Source organism: Adiantum capillus-veneris, chromosome 30 (assembly GCF_014529385.1).
Source record: "Adiantum capillus-veneris isolate H3 chromosome 30, ASM1452938v2, whole genome shotgun sequence".
Taxonomy (NCBI): domain Eukaryota; kingdom Viridiplantae; phylum Streptophyta; class Polypodiopsida; order Polypodiales; family Pteridaceae; genus Adiantum; species Adiantum capillus-veneris.
The window spans coordinates 54,915,042-54,923,708 of NC_140960.1; positions in this window are offsets into that span (position 1 = coordinate 54,915,042).

An 8,667-nucleotide genomic window follows, 5' to 3' on the forward strand; every position below is an offset into this window, starting at 1 on the left:
TGACGTGCGGTCGTTGGTGAAGGTAGGGCTATGAGTGCGGACACCTTACTTGGGTCGGCGTTGATACCTTTTGCTGAAATTTCATGACCTAGTAGAATGACTTTACTCTCCCCAATGTGGCATTTATCCACATTTAATTGCCCACCTAGGCTTTGCAACCTGGCCAAACCTTCAGTTACCTTTTCTAAATGTGAAATACGGGAGCTATATATACAAAAATCATCAATGAACACTCTTATGGATGTTCCAAAGAACGGTTGAAAAACATATGTGACATATCTTTGGAATGTGGCAGGTGCATTTGTGAGACCAAATGGCATAACCCTGTATGAAAAACAACCCCATGGCGTGATCTTCCAAGGCTATGCGTATTTAAAAGTATCCAGTATAACCATCACAGACGGTATAGCATTCAAAACCCGCTACTTCATTCAGAATTTCATCCAAGAAAGGGAGAGGAAAGTGGTCTCTCTTTGTAGCTGCATTTAGTGGTTTGTAGTCAACAGAGACCCTCCACTTACCATTCTTTTTAGGCGTCACCACTACGGGTGACACCCATTCTGAGTTTTCTACAGGATAGATGAATCCCGCCTCAAGCAGTTTCCTTACCTCGGCCAAGAGTGCCTTTTCTTGTATGACCCCCACTCGTCGTAGCTTTTGCACAACTGGTTTTACCCCTTCCTTCAACTTAATATGATGTTCCACCACTGTAATGCCCGTGATCCTTTCATAGTTATCAATGAACAGGTTAGGAAATCCCATCAACATTTGCAAAAAACTATCTTTCTCCTCAAGTGTTAATTCCGTAGACAACATACCCTTCAACCTACTTCCTCCTAGGCCAGGTGATTTGCTCTCCTCTTCATTGGGTTGCCCTTTTGGTGATGGATCACCAGTTGTGCTTACCCTTTGTGGATCCTTCATAATGATACCTATCACATCAATGGAACTGTCACTTTCGTCGGTGGATGTGGTCTCCTCCTCAGAACTGGAAGATTTGCTAGTGGTTTCATCTGCCGATGTTTCCAGATTCATTTGCTTCTGCTTGCCAATCCTCATGTCGTAGTAGATTGTCTCCCCTTTCTTACCGATCATGCGTAGAAGGCCAGTACCCCAGTCCTGTTTTGCCTTCATGGCCATTAACCATGGCCTTCCCAAAATTAGTGGATAGCCCTCCCCCTTAGTAGGCATTACAAAAACATCTACCTCTACCTCAGTGTTGAAAGATTTTATTTTCACGGCACTTACCACACCCACACACTTTACTTTTGCGTTGTTTGCCATCTTTGCCTTGCATGGAGAAGGCCTGTCAACCTCGAGCCCTAATCGAAGCATCATAGCTTCGCTCATTACACAGATTTGTGCACCTCCATCAATGTAGGTGTTTCCAACCCTCTTTCCTTTTATGTTTACGTCGACAATTGGAAGGATGTCATCCATGTTGTATCCCGAAATTGCTCAGGCTACCTTTGTTTTGGAGCGTCTTGTACTTACCATTTTGGACCATTCTCACCTTACTTTAGGTGCAAGATGTAGCAGTTGTGGCCATGTAATCTTCGGTCCTTGCTCTGCCACATCCAATTTTAGATCATAGGGCTTAGAACTTTCCCCTAGCTGGAAGTCGGTGATGCCTAATTTCCGTCGTGGCCCGGATGGCCTCTTGCTAGTTTCTCCTCTCATGCTTCTCTCATCATCTGATTGTGTAGCTTTCTCTCTCCTAGCTCTTTACACAGTCATGGCTTCAAGTGGTTCTAAAAAGGTTACCTTCTCCTTACCCTTGTCCCTCTCCTTTGCTCTGGGTGGATCCACTACTACGGCTTTTCCTTTCTCTTCTAGCCTTATGATGTTTACAGGGCGATCAGGTGGTGGGGCTGGTGGAAGAGGTGGAATGGATGCTTGTAGTGGTGTCTGGGGTGGTTGTAGAATTTGTGTTGGTGGGGCTGGTGCTGGGGGTGGGGGTGTTCTTTCTCTAGGGGGTGAAAATTGGTTCCTCCTACCTCCTCTATTATAGTTTTCTCGTGGTTTGGGACAGAAGTATATACCGTGACCGTCTTCTCCGTAGTTGTAGCAATGATACTCCCTGTTTTGTCGTCGTGCTCTTCCAGAGTCTTGATCTCTTTCTTGACTCCTCCCTTGCTGTAATAAGTGGACAGACAAATTCTACAGTTGGTCAGTAATATGGGCCAACATATCTTGTTGGTCATCTCTTACCCCAAGAGCCGGTGGTGGTGGTCGAATGGTGGTTGTCATAGTTGCTGGTCGACACGATGTTCCTGCTTCTGTTGACTTGGTTTCTTTGGCTTTCATTCGTAGCTTCTTGTCCTTAAGGCGAGCAATTTCAACGGCTAACTCGTACGTAGCCGGGAATCTACCTTTCACCTTCTCCTTGAGAAGCGGCCATAAGCCATGCATGAACCGATCTTTTTTTAGGAAATCGGGTGCAACTTCCCTCCTTGCCAGTGACTCAACCCACCGTTTCCACAAATCCACAAATTTGGACTCATAGGTGGCATATTCTAAAAGACCCTCCTGCTTTAAGTCTCTCAACTTGTCCCACAACTTTTCTGAAGTGGTACCTCCCCCAAAGCGCCTCTTAAAAGCGGTTTTTAAGGGTTCCCAGTCATCCTTGGTTGCTTGTGGAAGTGCATTGTACCATGATCCAGCTTCTAGCTTCATGAGATGCTTAAAGATTCTAACCCGGGATTCATCCGTATCTTTGTTGCTCACTACACATGCTACTTCAAAGTCATCTAGGAAGTCTGTTACCAAATCCTCCCCCTTCTTTCCTTTAAATGTTGGAAATGCTACACTTGCCATGATTACTGAGAGAGAGCTAGAAAGACACACTGCTTAACTTGCAAAAGTTTTTTTCTTCTTTACAAGGAGGCGTGTATACCCTCTTATACTAGGACATAGATTAAAATTTCAAACGCTACATTGCCTTGTACCAAAGGTAAGACAAATGGTTGATCTGATGGCCAAACCTCAAAAAACCGCTCCCCACCCAGCATGGTGTCAATGACGTGCTGGTAGTGAGCCTTCAAATCCAGTATTACCTTGATTGAGCGTACACGTGTTGGTATGTGTGTGATCTGTCTTGAGGTAGGTTGTACTGATTCATGTGAAGCTCAGAGGTGCTTAGTCACTGTCCAAGCTTGTGGGAGAGGGTGGTGTTCTTTCCTGAAACAAAATCAGTAGATCCCTAGTTTCTCTAGTGAGAGTGTGAGCCAATGCTTCCGTTATCTGTGCTGCAGCATCAGGTGCGACTTGAAAACTGACTGTGATAATTACCTCGGTGACTTGAGTTACCCGATTCTCAAAGTAGAATAGTGTTGATTCTCTATTGTGCAGAGCTCCTTCCATTTTGTTGTTGTTGTGGGTTGGTTGTAGGTTGCGGACATGGTTTCGACCCTCTCCTTCTTCTTCTTGGCACTCGGCCTATGTATATCCACTGGGTTTGGCGTGTTGGTTGACTCTCCCACTGCAAATCGATTACCGTTACGCCTGGCACTCGAACTTCGATGGAGATGCGGAGTTCGTCTAGTTGTGCTTGGAGCTCTTCTTCTTCTGTCGTCCAGTTAGCAAATCCTTCTAGCCATTCATCCATTCACAATAGTTTAGGGGTTTCAGTCTTGTAAACTGAAGGGTTTCATGAAAAGATCCTCAGTGGGGGCACCAAATGACGGGAGCAAAGCAAACCCTGAACCCCCGACGGCCTCTAAAACACCGGGGACCGAATGGAGCGCCTCGAGCCTGTCATGGTAAAGCAAACAGGGGGCACCACCTAGCTTGAGCGGCTAGGACGCAAACAACACACCAAAATAACAAAGTTTTCATCCAAGAAAGATGGATGCTTGGGAGTAATGATGAAGAGGAAGGGGAATGAGATCGAGAGATAGAGATAGAGAGAGAGAGAGAGAGAGAGAGAGAGAGAGAGAGAGAGAGAGAGAGAGAGAAGAGAGAGAGTACAACGGCTTAGTACTTAGGCACCACAGAAGGATAGCGAATCTGCACACCCTTCACACATACATAAGCTCACTCCAAACACAAGACTAGGTGGCGATTCCGCACACCTCACATGGGCAAAACATTGCAAGAAAACATACTCACAAAACCTCAAGCTTTATTTAGAGAATAAGGCGATGAAATGGGGGGCATAGGGTAGGGGAAAGAGAAGGGAGAGAGTGGTAGAGCACATGGCTGATAGGTGGGAGCTGATGGTGAAGACTCGCACGAGGGTTATGGCCATCATCCTTCATTTAGCTGCCCTTCATCTTCCATAGCTCAAGGGTGTAGAGGTCATGCTCAAGACGAGCATAGTGATTGCGGTGATGGTGATGGTGTGGGTGTGTGTGTGTGTGTGCACTAGGCACACACAGTGCATAGTGTACTCTTTGGTGATGTTGTGTGTGTATTTAGTGTGATGGTGACCCCTCTTTATATAGGGGTGGAGGGGAAAGAAATTCTAGAATTTAGAAATGAAGAAATCATTATCTTCATAGGCCATGTGACTGTGGACCCCACTTGTCTGGCTGTGTGTATATGTGCCAGAACAACAGTCTCATGAGAGAGAGACTAAGAGAGAGAGATGGGTTGATGAAAAAAAGTGAGAGGTGACATGGAGAATAGAGTAATTACAAGAGGGGAGAGAGGGGAGTGTGTTCAGAGGTGAATCTGTGTGCAAATGTGTGTAAACACAAGAAAAATCAGGTAACCACCGAGTGGGGATGGGTCCGTGGGCACCTTTTTCAGTGAAATTGAGTGTGTGTGAGTGTGGGGGAGGTTATTTAGCTACAAGACAAGAGACATGGCGCCCTTTAGAGAGAGAGGGGGGTATTTGGGTCATGGGATATGATAGGAGAGAGAAAGGGGGGGTGGGGTATACTATTTTGGAAGATAGGATAAGTTGCATGTGAGTTAGGGTGCATTATTGGTGAGTTAGAATGCATTATTGGTGAGAGGTGGGGTAGCTTGAGGGGAGAGAGAAAGGAGAAAGGACAAGGGGAAGAGAGAGGGGGTCGACCTTTTGAGTGGAGGAGAGGAAAAGGGACACACGACGGGGCAATAGTGAAGAAAAAGGAGGCAAGGTGGGGATGGGCTGCCCCGCGGGCATGAGGAGGCCTATTTTACCTTTCTCATATATTTACATAATCATACTTTATTTTTTTTCTTACTTTTTTCAATGCCTTTTATCACTCCCTCCCTAAGAGGGGGTTTTCATAGGGTGGGGACGAGAGAAGAGGGGTATGGGAGCTTGGCTTGTGAAAAGCCCCCATCAATGTATATACTATTATGGTTTTGGATTAAAACACAAAGATTCTTTGACTTTAAAAGACAAGATTGATTTCGAATAGAGTTTCTCATGAATCCTCAACAATATTTTGTTGTTATTTAGTGTGAATAAAACACATGGATTTTGCAAGTTTCCTCTAATGAATGGGTGTGTACATCAAAGATATATGTCCATGGTTAGAACGTTGTTTTGCAAGCTTTAGCACAATTCAACATGTTATCCTTCATATGATAGCTAATGGAAGGGTCTTTTTTACGACTAAAATACGAAAATACTAAATAATGCAAGAATGTATGATACTTGTGTTTTACTCTGTCACTAGTGTGATTTTGTCAACTCGTATATATGATGGAAATGATTTGGATTGTATTGATATGGATTTGGTTTTGGTTTATGATGATGATATTGTTTATGGATTTGGAGTTGGATTTTGATTAATGATATCCTAACATGTATTTTAAGCCATGAGCAAATTGAATTCTTTAAGTTTGCAACAGTTTATTTTGATGTTTTTGATACATAATTTAAACCACAATTTTTGATAAATTTATGACTTACATGTTAATAACGTAGTAATTGAGGACACTTGTTTCCTTAATAGAGAGGTATGCAATGATTTATATTTATGTGAATTATCAGATTTAATGGTAATGGTATTTTATCATGGTGCATTAACAAAAATTTGTCGTATGATTGACAGGTGGGAAGCACTTTAAACCATTCAATTATTCACCATGAGATAATCCAAGTCAGCCATAGAAAAAACATATGCTAAATGTACTATAATTAAATACCATTAGTGTTTACAACACAAATATTTGTTAATGCATCATAATTAAATACCATAATTGTGTTTACAACAAATATTTATTAATGCACCATAATAAATACCATTGCTATAATGGTATTTAATTGTGACGCATTAACAAATATTTTTTGTATGGTTGACACGTGGAAAGGTGCCTATACCATCGGATTATCTAATGGTGGATATTAGATGCTCACGAATAAAGTCTCAACTTATAAACTCTCTCTATTCTTGTAAAAATTTTGAAATTTATAAATAGACTCACATGGATTCATCGAGGGATCCATGCAGTGGGAAGTAGCTTTTGTCCCCATTTGGTGTTGATCTTCTCTTCTCTCTCTCTCTCTCTCTCTCTCTCTCTCTCTCTCTCCTCTTCTCTCTCTTAGTATGTGTAGCACTTCGCTCTCGCACATGGCACGATCTCTCAACGTCTCGCTCTCTAACTCTCGTTGTTGGTGTGGTATTGGCATATGAGCAAGCTATGATGGATACTTATTTCTCTTTGGGATATAATATTTTGCATAATCTTAATGGCTCCTTGTACTCTCAATTCTTGCGAAACGATCCTGCAATATACAAAAAAATAGCATACGAGCGGCACAACCAAACATGCATACCTTCAACAATGACTATGTAATATGAGAGAGTGTATGAGTGAGACATAGAGCGAGAGAGAGTCGTACATATGCACGTCCGAAAAGGGAGTGCTGCACGTGCATAGAGAGGGAAGAGGAGAATATTAACACTAGATGGTAGCAGAAGTTGCCCCCCCCCCCCGCCCCCATGGGTTCCTTAGTGGATCCATGTGAGTTTATTTATGAATTTAAGATGTATTACAAGAATAGAGCAAGCGATTATAAATAGAGAGTTTATTAGTGGGCATCCAAAATCCACCATTAGATAATTCACTAGTGTAAGCTATGTCCCACTTCGCGAGCATGTAAAATCGAGCATTAGATAATTCATTGGTTTGAGCTACTTCCCACTTGTTAGCCATACAACAAATATCTGTTAATGAATCAAATATATGTCAAATACCATTGCAACAACATATATTTGTTGTATAATTGACAAGTAGGAAGCAATTTAGACCATTACATTATCTAATAGTGGATATCAGATGCTCACAGATAAACAGAGAGAGGCTGCTTTCACCTGTCAACAGTTCAACAAACATATGTTAATGAACCATAGACAATGTAATGGTATTTCATTATGATGCATTAACAAATATAACGAGTACGGTTAACACGTGGGAAGCAGCTTAAACCATTGGATTTTCTAGTGGTGGATATTAAGTGCTCAAGTATAAACTGTCTATTTATAAATTCTCTATTTATTCTTGTAATACTTATCGAATTCATAAATAGATTCACATGGGTTCATTGAGAGACCCGTCGAGGGGCGAGTAGCTTTTGCCTCCATCTAGTGTCGATCTTTTCCTCTCTCCCCTTCCCTCCCTGTGCATGTGAAGCACTCTATTCAAAGAAATACATATGTACGTGCTCTCTCTTGCTCTGTCTCATTGATACACTCTTGCATCACATATTGTTGTTTTGACAGTTTGCGTATTTGGGTATGTTGCCCATTTGTATGCTTTTTTGTGTGTATTTTGCAGGGTTGTCTCGCTTTTGTCTCTTGCAATGGCATCATAGTCAAGGGAATGCTCTTGAAGGTGGTTGCTTTTCAGATGGCATAGATACCGAAGCAAAATTGCAGCGATATTTGAAGCTAAGTTTATTTAATTATTTCTTTTATAGCGCATGAAAAAGAAGAAGCAGTAGAAAACATTACGTGCATGATGATGGATTTTGGTCATTAACAGGGTATGGTGTTATTTTCAAAGCCTTAATCTATCATAATTAAATTATTAAGTATGTGAAAGGGTAGTAATTTGTCTTCTCTACATGATGGTCCGTTTCCTGTTAAAAGATCAAGAAGAAAAAGATGAAAAGCGAAGTTTTCCTTTTTGACCTGCTAAAGGCCTTAATATCCATATGGGTGAAGGCCGTTCATCTGTGTCACTTTGTATTTTTTCCTCTCACAAAGAACCCTTTATTATGAAACTCTTCTCAATAGCCTTATGTAGGCCATAGTGATTTTCACCTTGTTTATCTTTGGAAATATTTAATCTTACAATTGATATTTTGGGAATTTTAGAAAATCTAAAGAGTATTTTGAAAATTTATGACAAAATATTGGGGATATTCTGGGAATTTTTAAAATTTGAGGGGTATTTTGGTAATTTCCACAAATCAGAGGGGTATTTTCATAAACCATTTGTTCCATGTGATTTACGCACTCATTAAAACTTACTCTCCATAAATCTAATCCCCCGTAACTTAGCGGGCCTTTGTGCCTCCTTACCCTGTTTAACATCATAGGAACAGATACATGTGAGTGTGTAGTAGTAAGAGAAGAGGAAGACGATTTAAGTGTTGTAGAATTGAGCACAAGACCTCATAGATCTATTTGACGAGTCTTGAAATTAAGATGAAGTGTCGATGTTAAAATTTTCCATCATGGAAAATCACCCTAAGAGACCTCAAAGGTCTCATCGTTTTAA